The sequence below is a fragment of the Anser brachyrhynchus genome, assembly GCF_964034855.1.
Source record: "Anser brachyrhynchus genome assembly, chromosome: 25".
NCBI lineage: Eukaryota > Metazoa > Chordata > Aves > Anseriformes > Anatidae > Anser > Anser brachyrhynchus.
In genome coordinates this window covers 3943437-3962265 of record NC_137718.1, presented here as the reverse complement: position 1 = coordinate 3962265, position 18829 = coordinate 3943437, and the positions used below count along the sequence as shown (strand labels likewise).

The following is an 18829-nucleotide window of genomic DNA, read 5'->3' as shown; positions in this document are numbered from 1 at the left end:
TCCTTTCTCAATCGCCTCTGTCTTGCTGTTGGGGTTCAGGTGGTCGAAAAAACCCGAGCTTTGTGTTCACAAGGCAGCAGGGACTGGGGTTGTTCCAAAGTGCCTTTGTTTGGGTATATGTAAAGCTATCAATGTGTCATTCTTTCTGCTTCAGCTGCTAGAGACTCCCATCTTCTCTATTGATTTTACCCAGAACGCTTACTGCCCTTGAAGGTGTGACCTGTACCTCGGGCTAATTTATTTCTGTCATGGCTGCAGCATTTTTTAGAGGGCAGCGGGGGTAGGAGAGAGAACAATGAATTCAACATGGAATATAAATCCCAAGTCTGCAGCCTTCAGACATTCCAGGACACAGCCCGCTCCGTTCTCCCATTTGGCATTCTGCACGGTCTTGGATTAAAAGGGGGAAAAAAAAAAAAAAAAAGAAAGGCATTTGTATAACTAATCAGGTGAGCCATTCTGGGATAATCCCTTTGGTCACACAGGCTGGAATGGATATTAAAATTTTGCTAGGTTTCTAAACCTTTTTCAGCCATGTCCTAGTTCATGAGCCTGAATCAAAAGTCTCACCTTGATGGCCTGGAAGTGTTTTGGATCTGAGCATTGTTGCTTAAATGTTTTGAAATTTGTATTGTGGAATGTGGAAGGGCAAAGCCTTTGTTTTTGTGTCGAAAACTCATTTTGGACTACAGTGCTGATGGTGTTTTTTTTTTAATTTTAATTTTTTACTTTGCACTTTATCATATTCTTTCCTTTTTTTTTTTTTATGAACAATAATGTGAAACTTAAATGATGTGTAAGCAAGTAAGTTGAAATTCTCTACAAATACTGAGATTAAGCACCTGGCCGCTCTCATTATTCTATTGAAATAAGTGGTTTTTGCTCTCATGACCTGACTGTGTAGCTGCAGGCTTTCCCCCCTGCCCCATGCAGTTCATCAATAGTCCAGGATTTCTATAGGGCTAGCTCATTGCTTCCAGGGTCCCCCACAGAAAGGCTGAGCATCGTGCTCTGCAGTGGGCTGTGGAAAACTTGGTTGGAAAACTTTGGTACCGTGCTGTGGGGCTGTACGCAAGGACTGGGATAGAGCATGTAGTGTTTTACACGTCCCTTCCTCCTACCTTGCTTGATATTTTTAACCACAGCCACCAAATCCTCTGAAATTGGGGGACAGAAAGGAGAGAACCCGGGATCTGCAATGTGACGGTATTGAATAATTTCCTGGACTATCTCGGTGAAACTGCAATTCAGCCCAACGTTTGGTGTTGGGATTTGAGCTCATTGTTGTTCTTCAGCAGACAGGGGCAATTTTAAGAAGCTGTATCAGAACATGAGCTTCGCATAAAGCAAAGTTACTGCCTTCCTCGGACATTTAGAGCTTGTGCTTCCCAACAGTTAACCCAGGAGTACCTGGCCAGGGGTTACTGCTGTGGGTCAGGGCAGCGGGGCCAGCAGGGAAGGTCAAGCTTCAGAGGAATGCGAAGTGCTCCGGAGTTGCAGTGTATGAGATTTCCAGGTGCTGTGCTGGGAGCCACTGCCCCAGAAGGCATGAAATTAGCCTGGGATAACTGAATTTAGTGAAACTTCAACCGCCCTGGCCTGGATTCAAAGTTTGTAGTTAAATCTTGTTACCGGCCATGCGCTTTGGGTTCCAGGTGGGTTTGCGGTGCTCAGATGGAAATCTTTGGTTTTGTCGCCCCAAACATTTTCTGCACTGAATCGCTCAGAAGCATTTCTATAGCACCTACTGCTTTGGAGAGGAAAAGTGGAACAGAAGGTGTCCATCCGGTGGAGAAATGCGAATAAAAAGGTTTGGCCTTTGTGCAAGGTACAAAGGGATCCTGTGCCACAGGAAACGAAGTGGGCTGTTGGCATAAAGTGCATCTCTTTGCACCTCCTCTTTCTCCATTGTGGCAAATGTACACATATGACCTCTGTCACCATACCGATTATTACTCATGGAACAAAGCAGCCAGGGCTGGGCATTCAAGCATGTAGGCTCCTTGTATCTTGGCATCTTTGTGTTTATAGGTCTCTCTCTTTTTACTTTGCCCCTAATGGCAATAAAGTAAAACAGGATCCGGTCTTTTCATAGCATCGCCACCCTCCTAAAACAGAGGGAGGGAGGAAAAGAAAGACGTTTCCAGCACAGAAAAGACCTTCTGCTCCTGTAAATGTTTTTTCCTTTTTTTGGACCTCCTGGGAAAACCTGAAAGGGAGAGGGAGAAACACAAATGCTAAACTGAACCATGGTAGCAGCCACCCTTGTGATTTAGCAGGGTGCCTCAGGGCCTGATTTATCTCTGGCTGGGAACAGATTCCGACGCTAACTGTGGCTAGACCCCACCTCATGGTATTTTGCAGCAAATCACTGGAAAAAAGTTGCCCCAAACCTTATTTCCCCATTTTTCCACCCAAGAGTTGCATTTTTAATCAAAATGGATTAATATTGGGTAGTTTATAACATGAAAGAGAAACCCTAAGATTTCAGTGTTTCTTCCATGCCTGTGTTGCCACCATCGAAATGTGAGGTTTGACTGAAAGTGCTTTGTGCTTCAGGTATAAATCGCGGTGTGCAGAGTGATAATTTTGTCCGTGTTTGCATGAAACTCATGTCTTGGCAAAGGTCTTCAGTTTTCACTGCAGAGGGGACAGGATGAGGGTTTCTGTTTTGGATAGTTTCTTTTTTTCTGAGGCTCAGTTTCATCTTAGTATTGTTATGGCCTTTCATTTCATTTGTCTTTTCTCACTGCTGCATGGGATAGCACCTAACGATCAGGTTTGGAAATTCAAAAGGAAAAATATAATAATTACAATGCTGAAGAGCCTCAGTTGAGTTTAATGCCTCGATGTGTTGTGTTGGATGTACTCAGTAGAAGTCCATGAGCCAGAAGTCATGGCAGTCAGGAGAAGGCAAAAGAGAAATGTTATTAATGCCACTTTGCAAAGACTCACCCAAGGTGCCAGATCCGCAATGTTTTGTTGCCGGAGGAGTGAGGAAGGGAAAATTAGATCTTAGGTGGGCAGATGCTGAGCTTTTTCGGTTTGCTGTGGACCACCATCGTCTTAGAGCCCATCACCAGGTAGCACTGCAGCTGTGCGGGCTGCTGTGGGTTTTCTGTAGGACCGTGCCTGCTGTCTTCTTGGGGTCACTGATGGTGGCAGTGCCTTGCTGAGGAGCTGCTTTGCAGGGGGAGTTCTCTTCTTTGGATGTGAGGAAAACCACAGGCTTCAGAAACCCTGAGGAAGCCTCAGAGCTGTTTCAGCACTGGAAATGTCTGATTCCAGTTCGTGGTTGCCGGTCTGGATGTCTTGGGATTTTTCAGCTAAGTGTACTTCTTCACTTTCTGTCCTAGGAAGGTGTTTGTGTGCCCAGTGTAACCCCTGGGGCAACCTCATGTCAGCGACGGGAGAACCGAGTCCCAGGACTAATGGCAGGAGCAGCATTAGGATGTCAAAGAAATACTGCAGATCAGACGTATAAGGTGTAGCGGGAGATTTTAGGCATGAAAAGCATTCAAGTAATGTAGCTGGGTGGTTATTATTTAATATCTTAAAAACTGAAAACATCAGTCAAGTTTTCCAGTGTGCAAATGAAGGAAAGACACCTAAAGCTGGGTCTGAGATGCTTTGCAAAATAGTTTTCTATGAGAAGGCCTCTCATGCGCTTCCCAGATGTACAACTCCTCTGTGTCTGGTCTCGTAGGCTGATTATGGAATACGTGCATTCATAGCTCAGAGCAAAGGGAGAGCTGATTTCTTTCTAGAGCGGTGTGGATATTGCTGTGTTCAGGGTAATTAAACATCAGAGCTGAAGTGCACACGTACAGATCCACCCTGGTGTTTCAGCGTGGGAGACTCTGGGTGGAACTTTTGGCTATAAGCAGCGCAGATGTGAGAACGCCTCCCTCGTGATGCCAGGTGGCTTCAGGCTGTCTTTTCTTGTGTCCAGCCCTGCAGGTATGTGTGCAAGTAACTTGGCTCACAGAGCAGCCTTGCTGCTTGTATGTGGGAGCCACGTGTACCTGACTCCCAAGGGATCAGGACCTAAGTGTGGTATGTGCTGTGTGCTCAGTATAATGGCTCCACAGAGCTCACCGTTCCAGCTGACGAGACAAAGGGAGTATTCTTGCACGTGCTTGTCTACACTGGAGCAGACAGAAGTTAATTCGCATTGACCTAATGATGCATGCTTACAATGCGCCAGTTAAACTGTGCTCAACCACTTTGTGGTCGCTCCTGCTCACCACGAAAGTGATTTCTTTTCATGGAAACTTGATTCGTGGCTCGTCCAAAGTTTGCTTTTGCATTTATAATTTGCTTCTTGTAGTATCTGGATTTTTTTTTTTTTGGAAGCTGAGTCTACAAGGGAAAATGGAGCACGTTACATAGTTCAGTGTAAGGAAACCTTGTTCCGTGCGATATACAGACACTGGGCATGTATGTTGTAGCCCCTTCCCAATAACACATACCTTGAGCTTTAGTTTTTCTGAGGCAGCCTGGACCCTTTGGACCTGAGCTGTCGGGCTGCAGTGCAGGCTGAAGGCACAGAGGATACAAAAATGAGTGTTTCTTGGCTGCATTTAAATTACAGAAATGAGTATGTCTGTAATGGGTAGTTAAAGTTTTGCTTTTACTCCCGTATTTAGAAATGGAGGCATCTGACAGAGCTGTGATGGGTGGAAGTGTAATAATTTTATAGAGATGGGGACCCAGAAAAACAGAAGTCTGTTGAGTTTCATTTCCACTTGTGTCGCTGGCTTGCTCTGTAAGCTTGAGGGGCAAGTAATTTAAGAGCTCCGTGCGTCTCGGTTTCTTCACCTGTCAGCTGGGGGAATTACTTCACAGGGGGATTGGAAGTATCATTATAATGATACTTGCAATGTGCTTTCATATGCTAGGTAGAAGAGTGGGAGCGTTAACATGTACAAGAGAAAAAGAAAAAGTAGGTTAGCTTGTCTGAGCTTGTCATGCTTCGACTGTGTCAGCAAACTCAGGGAGACAAGAGAAAGGAGAGAAAGAGAGATCAAAAGAATACATTAAATTAAAAAGTAAACAGAGAAAGTTAAACTTAAAGTGGCAGGCAAGGAGATGCGTAGGGCCTGTTTTGTGCTGAGCTGCATTAACCTCGCTTTTCCACCCTGTGCCAAGATCGTGGCCACCACCAACACGCCACCAGAAAGCACGAGGCAATCCCTGCCTGCCGGGTGGTGGTGAGCTCCCATCAGCTCTGACGAGCTGGCCAAGCTGAGGCTGAAGGCTTCCTGAGGAGAGCAGGGGATTTTTCCCTGGCATGGAGAAGGCAGGGATTTCTCTCTCTGAACTGTTTTGGGACCTGCTGCAGCCCACGTGCTCGGAGAGCTTTCCTCCACTTTTGTTGGGACAGTCTGCGTCACGCCCCGGGGATGCGAGGAGCTGCTGCGCCATGCTGCGGCGCTGATAGTAGTGGTAAGGCAAGGGCCGTGACATCAGCTGTGCCTTGTGCCTTGTCAGCAGTAGTGCCAGGCACCTACAGAAGTGGTAGCGAGCAGCACCTATAGAAGTGGGGTTATATATTCGCCTACCTCCTGGCAGTCTGTGCTTTAGGGACTCTTAAAACCGGAGGCTGCACCTGGTGTCAGGCTAATTTTGAACTTGTACCTACTCTTACTTAAGAGTTAATTTACCTTTCTGTGCCTGCAGAGATACTTCTGTAAAAGCAGCTACAGTTACACAAAGGGGAGTGCTGGGAAACAGCTTCCAGAGTCTGCATTTTTTTTTTTTTTTTGTCCCTCTGTTGCAGTGGGAGAGAGAAGTCTCTGTGCTGGATGGCTGTTTCCTCTGAGCTTTGTCAACACGTTCACACAAGGTTAGGCTTCTGCACAAATGTTTCCCTCGGCTTCAAAGTCCGTGTGTAAAGGAGACGGCTCCGTAATGCGGTGCTGTCGCACATCATGCCGCCGTGCTGCTGCTCGAGCAGCAGCGCTGTCCTCTGTCGGAGGGCAGAGCGGGCAGATTGATTTGTTGCCTCCACATTTGCGCTCCTACAGTGGGGATTCGCTTTGGGGAGTGGTGAACGTGTGTTGCGGTTGTGCAGAGTTGCTGCTGTTGGGTATCCTATAACAAACAGGCCCCCGAAGTGCTCTTTCAGCTGCCTGGACCCAAGGAAGAGACACCAGCCTTCCTTCCTCATCCTCTCCTTACTTTGTTTTGAAGGCTCTCTCTCGGGTAGTTAGGATGACCAGCCATGTTTTGAGCTATGGCTATACTCTATTCAGTTTAATCTACTCTGATCATGAGATAAGCCCAAGGAGTCTTCATCTGCACATCTACAACACAGTACCATTTCCGTGTAAAGTAGGCCGAGAAGAACAAAGAGCATGTGGGGAAAAATTCTTGACAGTCAACATATGAAAGGTTAGTTATATTTTTATGGAATTATAGGTCAAACGCCAGGCTGCTGAGAGCAGTCATACCAGCTGTAATCTTCTTTAACTGTATCCAGTCAGAAAATAAGAAAAATTGTTTTCCTTCCTTTGAAGAATGGAAATATCTTTTTCCACATCCTCTTTGACCTGTTTTACCGTAACAGATTCTGGATTCACTCAGCTAAATCATCATAAGCAGAATTTGATGGAAACAAATTGGACCATAAAGCTTATCCTAAAAGCCTGCCTTTTGCACCTTCAGCAGCTGGCTAGTTGTTGAAGAAAAAACACTCAATTTGCATCCTAAGCCTCCCCAGACTGCCTTATCTGTGGCTGAACTGGACTACTTGGAACCTTGGCCGGGGTGGTATAATCTTATTTTTACACATGGTCTGACTGTTTTACTGCGTGTCATCTGAAATGCACCCTTCCTTTTTGCAAACCACAAGCAACCACGAGCTTCCGCTAATGCGCTGGAGAGCAGTAAATTTTCAAACGGACTGATGAGTAAATAAAAGCGTGGCAGGAATGTGGTAGCAGAAACCTCTTGGAACAAAGGGGAAGATGACATTCGTCAGAGACCTTATCAGTGTAAGTGCCTCTTCCCCAGCCAATTGAACTGGAAAACACCTGTGCTGAGATAGCCCAGCCTGAAAGCAGGAGAGCCAGGCACGTTAAATGGGGAGGGCAGGACTTGAAGCACACACTTCTCGAAGACGTTAGGAACGGGACATAGAAAGTGGTATTTGCTCTTGATCTGCAAAATCTTGCAGTGCAGGGAAGGAAGGGGAGGGTGGGAGAAGCATCAAGCAGCCTGACAGCAGTTTGTGTGTCATTGGCAAAAAAAGTGTGGTGCGGAGAGGTAGACAACTCCGTGTTTGTTTTAATGCAAACTGGGCCGCTTGTGTGCATATTGAGAATAACACCTTTACATTTTAGTAAACCTGTGTAGCGTTCCCGAAGGTCTGAACAAGCTCAGTAGAGAGATACGGTGATGATGTAATGGCATCTCCTTCATCTTTGAAACCTCGCCTTCTGCAAAAGGAGGTTCATGTCTGAGTCTTCCAGGTGCCAGAGGATTTCACATACTATTTCTATAGATGAGCGCCACAAGACCTGATCAAGTTGATCATCATCACAAACACCAGTGTAATCTGGAGATTAGCTTGTACAAATACTCTCGCTGAAATGCCCTTGCATCTTGTGCCCAGCAGGATGGTCTTTCAACTTACTGGGCAGTAGCAGGGCAAATCTTAACCAGTTATTTATTGGAAGTTATGGAGACTCTGTTAAAATATTTCACTGAGGGCTGCTAGCAAGTGTCAGAGCTGCTTTAATGAAATAGAAAACGATGTGCCACTGTTGTGTGTTAGCACTAACAAAACACAAAGAACAATGTCTGTCAAGTTGTTTGATATTTTTTGAGAAAAGCCTGCCTCGCACATGGCTTTATTTGCTGCTTTCATAGCAAGACTGAAGAAAGTAATCTTGTAAGATTCTGGCCTATTTGCAGAGTAACCCTGAACCAACTCAGCAGAGTAAGCAAAATTCAGTCCTGCCATTGCAAGCATTTCTTGCTGCTCACACTAGAGGAGGGTGCAAAGCATGGATGGGGAATTGGAAGAAAGTGAGGTATGGGACTAGTTACTTCTGCTGCAGCAATTTTGCTGTTTGTTCTGCATAGTAGACTTTTAATCCTGAAGTTTCTATAGTAGTATAATCATAATAATCATAATATTCAATAGAATATTATTGGCAAGGTTAATTAACTTGGGTGTGATGAAGAACCAATACAGCTGTGCTCTTCTTGTTCAGGGGCTGCCTTGCTCGCCACTAGCTGAGATGCCATTCCCAGTTGTACTGTATAGACATGTGCAGAGTTCGTGTTAGTCCCCTTTACTTTTGTCCTAGTCATCATAAACAACGGTTTTAGGAGAGGAACTTGAGAAGGAGGTTATCCCGAGAAAAGGGCTCTGGGGAGATAAAGGTAACATCACTTGATACAAAACAGATGATTAATGGTGAGGTTTGTAGCTCCTGCTTTCAAATGTTGGTGTTCAGTGCAAATGTGAGCGATATCAGAGAAGATAATTTGGCTCTTAATTCAGAACTGCATATTGCAAGTCTCTAGTATCTACTGTATAACAGAAAATTGGAGTTATTGAGACACCCCCCAGCCTCTTTATTCCATGAATGCGTTCATTATAGTGTGGTTAGTCGGTTGATTGTTAGTGGTGCCATAAAATAGAGGCTATCTCTGGTGTTTACAGACTTGTGCTTGTTTTCATGGTCCCCTGATTATGCTGTATATCTGCTTACCCTTCACGCCATCTTGTGAGGGCGTCCGGCCTTCATCAGTTGAACAGCCTAGCTCTTGTTCTTCTTGAAAGACTTTTCTCTTCTTTGCTTTTGTGCAAACCCAAATAGCAGCCACTTTCCATTTTACTAGTGGTACCTAGGCTGTAAGGAAGGCTGGCCACTAGCCAATTCATTTAAGTCTCAAGAATAATAGTTTGTTCTCTAATGAATAGTCTGGCTTTAAATCTCTCCATTCAATTGAGGTAGCACTCCTGAGGTTGACAGGTACTTATAAGACACAGGAAAGGTCATTTGTTCGGTGTTAGTTTCATTGATCTGTCCAGAGAACCTCCTAGTCGTTCCTTTCCGCTACTTGAAGGCAAAAAAAAAAAAAAAAGGGCAGAAAATCCCTTACTTCTCTCATATTTGCTTCAGAAGTCACAATCCATTCTAGGTAAGCAGTTTCCTTGGGTTTGCCTGTAAGTCTGGGCCTCTCCAATATTACAAACGTTGCTGGTCTGCCGTTTGTTTTGCAGGCACGTCCAGAAGGAGTCACTTTCTGGCCCTAAGAGCTTGCTCCGCCAGTAGCCCTGAGAGGAAGGAGAAAAGGATGGATGGATTGTTGTGCTGTTGTACAGATGGGGAAAGATTTAATGGTTTGCCCAGGGTCATGCAGGCAGTCTGTGGCAGCGTCAGTAACAGAACAAAACACCTCAAGGGCTAAGCTAGTGCAATAACTGTAGGACTATCTAATGCCTGCATGCTGGTTCTTTCATACGTATCCTAGAGACATACTTTGTGTAGCAGTTTGTTACTTGATAACACTGTCTCCACGGATTTGCTCATGGGAAAAAGAGGGCATGATTGTAGATTTTAATGGCTCTGTCAAATATAATGCAGTGCAACTTCGCGGTTAGCATCATCTTCATCTGAGCAGGGAAACTGAGGCGTGGGGAAAGGGGAGGACTTGCCCTGGACATGAAATATAATTTTGGACTCCTTGGAACTGGCTCGCCCTGAGCTGGAGTACGAGATCGATGGCTTACTTCATCCTTCTTGCCCTGCACCAATACGTTAAATGCTGCTATTCTCTTCCTGAGGAATCTGAGGAAGGAGCTGTGGAGCACAAAAGCTGGATGTGCTAATGCCCTGCTCCATTTACAAAAGAAAACCCAAAGCAGTGGCAAAGTTATTTTTTACTGTAACTTCAGTTTGATGAAGTTACTGCCAGGAGTTACCAGCTGGGTATTTCAAGAACTGGCTTCTTGATGGCCCCGAGAATAAAGCCAAGGGGGACTTGGACGTTTCCTAAGCCTTTCTCTAGGGAATGGCTTCTATTTGCTATTAGTGGACAAGAACCAGCTTAAAGCACATGGTGTTGGATCCAGCTCTGGGTTTTTCTTTGTAAACTTTTTGTACAGGGCAAGGGGAGGAAGGAGATTAAAATTGAATAAATCAGTGAAACCAGATTTCCAGTGGCCATTTCTAGCTTGCTGGCTTGTGTCCTTTAGAAAAAAGGAGGCTGGAAAGGAGAGTGCGAGGTGTTTGGAGGATGGCAGCACGATGGGTGTTTGTGCAGCAAGCTCCGAGGGAAGAGCAGGCATCAGCTTGGACTCTGGAAGCCTGCGTGCAAATGTGGAGCTCCAGCCTCTGCTCACAAGTGACTGGATTTGCTCTTGCAGGCTGAATGTGCATGAGAAGAGGGTGACATACCATTAGAAACAGGACTGCAAAACAAGGCCTTCCAGCATTAAGAATGCAAGGGTGAGTAAAAGATCCTTTATCAGAAGTGGTCACCATAGCAGATCCACAGAGATCTAGGAGAGAAGGTGATGGTGCAGAACAGGACATGGAAGTGAAGGTAGGAGTGAGGGGTGTAGGGCTTGCAGGCTAAAAGCTAAGGCTAAGTTAAGAGGCAGTAAGAAGCTACCAGAACAGGGCTGTGCCTGGACCTGCAGGTGAGGCTAGGAAGCCTGAACCCGGAGAATAATGCAGGAAAAAGTCAGCGAAGCAAGGAGTGCTGTGGTCAGAGCAGCCCACGAAATGCACGGGAACATTTCCCGCTGTAGATAAGAGGAAGGCATGCCCGCGATGAAGAGTTCTCAGCCCAGGGAAGTCATTAAGTGTCTGAATTCCTGGTGGCTGGCCTGAGGACATTGTTAAGAGAGGAATGAAGTCAAGCGTGGACCCCCACTATGTCTTGGCTGAATGATATTTAATATTTAAGCCTTTCAAAGTGGGGAGAGCTGTGTAGGAGCACCTCTTAAGGAAGAAGGAACACAATCCCTATTGATGAACTGTGCACGTCTTCCGCGATCTCTGTTCAAAATGATACTAGCAAATTAGCTGAGTCTGAAAAGAAGCTTCGGAGAATTGACCATTTCCAGCTGATTCACAAGTGCTAATTAGTACTTCTATCTCCCTTTTTTTACCCAGTGAGGTTTTTTATTTCTTTCTGTTTTGGTTTGGCTGCAGGCAGGGAAGGGCAAGGGTGGCAGAGTGTGTGGCTATCAGGTGGTGCAGCTTGAAGCTGATCAAAAGCAAAATAATACCTTCGTTTTTTTTTTCTTTCTCTAGCAATTTTGCTTTTTGGAGGACAAAGCATTCCATGTTATCCCTGTTTGACAGAGGGAAGTGAAGGACTGGAGAAACAAAGTGGCATGGCTCAAATCACCCAGCTAGATGGTGGTGGGGACACAAATGGAACCAAGGTCTCCTCTCGATGGAGAGAAGTTGGTCAGACTGGGGCATTTCCTCCAGGGTACAGCGTGGAAAGTCTGTTTCAGAAATGGGTCATTTTAGAAATCAGACCGTACTGGAAAGGGAAGGTTATTTTGTAAGGAAACAAAGCCCTGATCCAAGGATGACTGAAGTCACTGGAATTCTTTCCATTGCTTTCCATGGGAGCAAATCTTTATTTAACAGTGGCTGGTAGCAGGCAAGATAATGCCTGGTGAGCCATTCCCCATCTCAGCCCTCAGACTCATATATATATGAGCCCTCAGGCAATAAATACCACTCTTCACTTAGTGTACGGTCAGCTGTTAGATATCTGTGCACAAAATGGTCAATCAGCTTCTATGTGAAGAGGGAGAGAAGTAGAAGAAAGGGAGGAGAGGGGAAATTGCAGCAACAGGCAGCCCAGAAGAGAAGGAACGAGGAAGCAGAGTGTCTTTGCCTCTGACCTGCTGCGAATTACCCTGCAGCAGAAGGCAGCGAGGAGGAGGAGGAGAGGCGGGAGCCACAAAACCCTTTTCTGTCTCAAAATGAGGTGCCCTGATGTGGAGGATCTGTGCTCGTGCTGCAGCTTTGTGTTCCTCGGGGCTTCGGTTTCACCAGACAGACACCTACTCCGGAAGGCTTTGGAGAGGCTGGCTCACGAGATCTTTTGCTCCCTAATGACACTCAGGCCGTGTCCTGCTATCGCTGGGCAGCGTTTTGCTCGCAGGGTAATGTTACAGTGGTACCAGAACTCGTTCCACATTGGCGTTTGATCCTGGGAGAACGGGAAAAATCTGGTCAGTACGGTTCTCATTAGCCAAAAAAACTGTAACATGCTGGAGTCATTAGTAGTTTGTTGATTGAGTTAACCGTGCAAGGCGGGCTGCAATTGATCATCTGCATTCTCATTAAATATGCCGCAGCCTAGGAGAGTTTGTTATAAAACTACTTGGGGAACACGAGGAATCCTGGTTCCAGCCAAGAGCATCGGTTTCAAAATATCTTGTGGCTGAAAATTCGAACTGTATAATTGATATCAGAGATGGGACTGAGGTGTAACACAAAAATAATCTTTCACAGAAGTGTTGCTACACAGGGTCTTGTTTCGGTGCAGCATGGGGAGAGAGAGCACGGCTGAAACTTGAATCCAAAACTAAACTTTCTCAGTGCTGCAGAGGGAAGGGAAGTGGTGAGGGTCTGTGGCTGCAGGATTTCCATTTGGGACCGTCTAGTAGGCATGTGAGGGAAGGAAGCATTGCCGTGCTTCGTTTAAAGATAATGAGGTATAGTAAACCCTAACCAGAAGTCAAATTCACTTCGTCTTCGCATTGCTCATAAGATAGACAATAAGTTAAAAAGATACATAAGGAGAGAGGTGAGATAATTTCACTTTCAAGAAACGGGTGAACGGGAGTTGCTGAAGAGTGTTACCTTGAAAATATATCATGATCACTTTAAACCTTGTCTATGTCTTTCAGCTTTTGAAATGCTGAAGATCACATCTTGAGGGAATTTGTTCGAGCCTTTGAAGTATTTTTATGTTAGGCCCCTATGGCAGAAGATTGTACAGATCAAGAAAGTACCGAGTAGATTTATTCACAGAAAATGCATTTAAATTACCAACTATACGGGCACGCATTCTTCATTTATAGCCTGGTGTCTGGTCTCTGAAATCCTCCCAAGAATTGAGGTCATGGAATTTGAAAATGAGCTTCTGTACACCATACTTCTGGCCTTTCAGATGTAATGGAGTCTGTGCTGTGTGGTAAATTGGACAGAATTCAGAGAAGAGCAACAAAAACGATTAAGGGAGCAGAGGAACTGACTTACATGGGAAGATTAAAGGCATTACAAATTTGTGGCTTGGTTAAGCAAAGACTACTGCAAGTCGTTGGAAGTTTCTGGAGACAGGAATGCAGCTTCGAAATCCCCGGTCTTGTCTAAACCTGTTTTTGTTTGTGTGTTTGTTTTAAAGCAAAAGCTTTTTAGACCAATATCCTCATCTGGTGTAGCTTACCACAGTTCCAGTGAAAACAATGGAGCCGAGGGACCTGTGCCAAATTATACTGTCTAAAAATGCGGCCCATACGCTGCTTTCAAACTGGCAAAACCCGGAGTGAAAGCAGCAGTTTAGGGAGGCAACTGGTGCTTTAAATGCTGCAAGTTAATTCCTGGTGTATTCAGGATATAGTATTTAAATGCAGAAGTTAATCTGACATCTTCCTTTTGTAGTACTTCTGCTGATGCCTCTTGTGGATATGAGTGCTACCAAACAGAGCCGGTACCAAGAAGTTTAATTTTTTTAAATGCTTGAGCTGAATGTCAGCAAAAGGACGGACAGAAAGGACACGTCTGCTACCTTTCTTCTTCACCTGCTCTTGCAGAAATACAAGGAGCTTTGAAGCCAGCAGAGGAAAGCTTAATACAGACAGAAAATGGAGGGACATTGCCATGAGAAGTTCAAAGAAGCTGCAGGTATAACGGCACTACTGAATGCTATTACACGCTGTGCAACAGTTACACCAAGGAGCAGGCTGTGAGTAGGCAATTAGGGCTTGTTGGAAGAGGGCATAGCAGCTTCTTAGCCTTAGAAACCCCAGCTCGAGCCCTTGCTGCGCTGCTCAGAACGGTGGCCACGCTGCAGGCACAGGGAAGGAATTGTTCCCAGTGGCCCAGGGAGACTGAATTACACTGAGATTGAGCAATTAAAAATGCGGGCTGACTCTGAGGAGAATTAAGTGTGAAGCTCATTGTTCTGTGGAACAGTCTCAGAAGGGAAGGGATGGAGGTCCAGTTGCCTGGGACGTGGTGCTCTTCATAAGGATGGAGTGCTAATTGAGGCATTATGGCCATATTTTAACCAAGAAATTAATTTCTGGCTGCCTTGCCAGCTCCCTGTTCCATTAGGGTAAGGCATTACCCTGTCTCTGGGCCCAAGTGTGATGTGGCTTGGCTGCACGTGGACCTCGAAAGCTGCCACCTTCCACACAGGGGTTGCTTTTCGGAGGTGCTGCCAGGGAGTGGAGGAAGCAGATCAGAGTGCGGTAGCTTCTGGGTGGATGTTGCTACAGATACCAATTCCCATTGCAATTCATTTGTGTTCTTGGCGGAGGGATGAAAGAGGCCAAACCACTAAAAGATAATTAGGACTCGTTTTCAGTCTTGCCAGTTGCTCCAAAAAGGCCAAGTGCTAGAAGAGACGGTGGGGAGCGTGCTGCCCTTTTTGTCCTGATTTCGCTGGGTCAGGACTGCGGCAGTGACCTGTCAGACACCTGAGCAGCCCTGTGATGTCCAGCTCAATGGATGAAGAGGAGAGCATAGTCTTCCTGAAGTGGGTGTTTGGAAGAGGGGGATTTTGAGTGTGTGAACGAGACAGACAGACAGGAATACGGAATGTGGGCCGAGGATGCCCGGGGAATTGTTTCCATAGAAACACGGCCATGGAGGCTCGCATGGCTCCCATCTCAGACTTACAAATTCATATGATTATCTTAATGGTCAGCGTAATGGATTGAAAAGAGAGAGAGGTGATTAGTAAAATTTGATCTGAGTTTGTTGCCTGTGTGGGGAGCTTTTTGCTGAAGTCTCTGATTACAACTTGGAATGGGTCGGATGCTGAGCGCTGTCACTGGGTCACTGCAGTAAATCAGGATTAGCTCCTGAGCAGTGAATGGTACCCTCCTGGTGTCCCACAAAGGGAATCAGGACTCGTTTCTTTTAATTAACTTGAAGAGAGAAGGTCTGTGCTTGCTTCTTGATGCATTGTTCTTCCATCTTTGTCGTCCGATGCTTTTGCATGGCTGCAAGCATAATCTTTTGCATGTAAATCAATAGCGTTCAGAAATGCCTCAGGAAATATTGTTCTGAAACGTACTCAGTGGAAGCACGTGTCTTTCTGTGCCAGACTTTATGAGAGGCCCTGGGAGTCTGTTTTCCTCATTTTGTTCATGGAAATATTTCTCCTCAGAAAATCCAAGGTGCGTAGGACTAATTTATGTTGCTCCAGCCCCATCAAAGAAGCTAACACCTGAAATAGTGGTTTTGCGTTGTATTGGTAAGCTTCTGAGCACGATCTGGATGATGCTGGGTTAAAGTGAGTAAGCTCTGGTAACATTAACAAAGAGCATTAAACGTTGGTTTTATGAAATGAGGCTGTTCTAGGCTTTTAGGGGTGGCGTTTCTGGGTTTGTGCATGGTCTGTCTTCTGGTGTGCGGTGACCTGGTACTGTCGAGCAGTCCTGCGCAGGCAGAGTGGGTTGCTGTGATGCTTCAGGAGTGGCTGTAAGGTGGTGGTTCTGATGTGCTGGGAATCGGAAAGGATGAGAAGCATCCTGTGGGAATACTAACTGTTGGGGAGTTCTCACCCGACAACTGCAATGTATCCCAATAGCTCCCCTTAGCCCCCAGTGCTGCACCCTTACAGCAGTCAAATCTCATGTGGAGAGGAAACTAAGCCATATAGTCTGAGTCTGAACAACCCTAAATGAAACCCCAGGTTTCAAACTGTAGCTCAAATGTGCGGCTTGGGCTCCTCTCTCGGAAAGCCCGGGGTGGCCTGGCCATCTACTGTGATTCTGTATTTTAAGCTGACCTGAGCTGACTTGTTCTGCCTGATTTTTAAAGCAGCCAAAACTTCACCAGCCACAAGCTTCATCTCTAATGATAGTCATTTGTGCTCTTTTTTAGAAGAGGCTCGGTGTAGAGGGGGAGAGAAGAGCAGGAAGTGGAGATGGGACAATTTTGTGCGCGATTTCCAGTAACTGGTGTTTGTGAGCAACTGGCCCATTACACAAGAAAGTAAAGGCTCTACAGCCAGAAAAATATGTGGTGTTATCCTTCTGGGTGCACGTGGGGGGAAAGCAAAACAAAGGCTCAAATTATGGGGAAAATGGTTCCCAGCTTTCCTCTTGCTTTCCCCAGCCTCTCAGAACTGTCCAAAAGTTGCTGAAGACCCTCAAAACCTTAAGGCCAGCCCAGCTCCCAGGCGGGTCTCTTGATAAGCGTACATAAAGCTCCTGCAGCTCCGAGAGGAAAACATCCGAGGTTTGGAAAGGGTCAGCCAGAAATGACATAGCTGCGAATATGAAAGGAAATCAAAGAGCTGCAGGGTTCCGCCCAGGAGAGAGGAGAGCGCGAGGGGCGGCCGGGCCGGCCAGCGCCGAAACAGGATTAACAGGAAGAGACGCCCAGGGAGAAGCATTTTTTCCTCTCCGACTTGGTGTGTGTGAATTCAGTGCTAACCTTGACCTGTGCTTTGAATTGCCTTGTTTTGAAATGCCCTCCCCTGAACTAATCGGTGAGGCTGCTCTGCCACTGCTCCCAACTTGCATGCTTCTGGGGTGAATTGAGGTGGTTTGAGATTTTCCTTAAGGACCTGGACTGCAGAGTGACAGGAGTGTCAGTAGCGCCACGGGACCCTAATTCCAGCTGGAACCTCTGGCTGATACTAAAATTAAAAGAACAACACTTCATAAAGTCAAATTGAATTGTTTCTTTCTGCATTTCCACATATGAACCCTGTAATCTGTTGTCGTGCAGATAATGTTCCTTGACGGTGTTCCTTCGTTTCTCTGAGTTTCTTTTCCATCCCATAGTCTCCCAGCACTCTTCTCTTACAGTGCCGAGAGCAGGCTGGCGTTTGCAAAGCCATCTAAATGACTTGGGCTCCGAAGTCTTATTTAAGAAAAAGTGCTTAAGGGTCAGCATTTGAAAGGTGTTCAGTTGACAAAGACAGAGGTAGGCTGAAAACGAGATAAAAGCAGACAACAAAGGAACAACTTAGTGACCAGTGTCCCCTGAAACAAACGGGAATTTAGTGTTTCAGTGCTGCTGAAAATCCAGCGAGGTTCCTACCTATCCTTTAGAACCCTAAATGCATTTAGAGTGCTGGAGACTTGCAAACCTATGTAAGCAGTCCGGGCTTCTTCTGTTTTTCCTCTTAAGCTTTAAAGCAGAGGTAGCCAGCTTTGTGAGCTCAAAGTGTATGTCAAAACATGCCACATCAGGAGTGCCACTGCTGTGCTGGGCATGCAGGCAGCACAACTCTGCAGGCACCCTGAGCTTCAGGCACAGAGATGCCCTGCAGTCCTGCCCCGGGGTGCTGCCACTTGCTGGGGACACGTTACGGGGCGAGGAGGTGTGTGCCCAGATGGGAGGCAGTGGGACCACGGGGCTGGTAGCCTGGGCTGGTGCCGCCTTCATTTCCCCAAAACAGGGAGAGAAGAGGTGCAGCCTCTGCCTAAACCCCGTCCCTGAGCAAATATCTGCTCCATTGTGAATGCTATCGATAAGTGGGAAGTTGTTAGTTTCTTCAGGCTGTTGAAGTCTTTTCCCCCATCACCTCGTGGGGAGGATAGCGCGGACCAACTTGGTCAAGCTTTTAATCTGGGAAGGCTTTCTGTTTCTGTTGCCTGTGCCTGAGAAGTGTAATTGGTTGTCAGCTCACACTTCCCCGTCCCATTTCGAAAGCTATTTCATTTGATTGTGTTGGGCGATCTTTCTGAAATTATTTCTTGATTTTTATCTGAAATCCATTGATAATGGTTATTTAAGCTCTTTCTGTGCTATCTGGTTGTTTTAATTTCAGGGAGTACATTGAGGAGTTTAAGTATGTATTAGTTATCATATTGATGGATCAGCCAAGCAAAGAACATTTGGAAATTCACATATTCCTTTTAGTTGACCTATGATATTTGAAATGGAAGCTTCTTGCATGCCTTTAGCAGTTTGAACATCTATAAACATCTCTCAGTATGTTTAGATTTTGTTTTGGAGGACTTTGAATATATACATGGAGATTTTTCCTTTAATCTATCCAAGAATATTAATTGCTCATTTGGTTTGCTGTTTGCCATTTTAAAAAATATTTTTTCCTTCAAAGTGGTGTTGGTGTAGTTTGTGCTAAACCCAGTGCACTAGTGAAAGCCAGTGAGATCTACTGCACTGAAAACTCTCCTGAAAACTGAGAACTATTGTGGTCTGTGACTGACATAGATGTGATTTATACCCTGGGTCAATTTATGCGCCTCTGCATCTCATTTCACTCAACTGTAAAAGGGTGGCAGGAACACCCCCCCCTCAGGAACGTGTGAAGATGTAACTAGTACTGGTACAATGTGATATTAAGATTGTGGTGCTTGCATTTTATTCATGGAGTTTGGTGCATTTCAGAGGTGGTTTTTTATGGGTTCTCAAAGTATTTTTTGCAATTTCGTGCTGTTGAGCAGTTAAATTGGTTGCCAGAATTGGGCTCTGATGCGTTTGCAAACCTTCCCCTTTGTCAATAATTACTCACAGGGGTTTAAAAGTTTCCTCCTGCAGTTTTAACTTTTTGCAGAATGAGTCCCAACCCTTGGTCATGTGTGGCACTGCTATTTGCAGCTACAGGGCTGGTGTCTGGCGTC

The 18829-nt window shown here is 45.6% G+C and overlaps 1 long non-coding RNA gene across 4 annotated transcripts in view; it reads left to right on the top strand.

The window, feature by feature from the left end:
* Positions 1 to 18829, top strand: part of LOC308182834 — a 95177-nt gene that overhangs the window by 36734 nt on the left and 39614 nt on the right. The gene's annotated exons all lie outside the window — the stretch shown is intronic.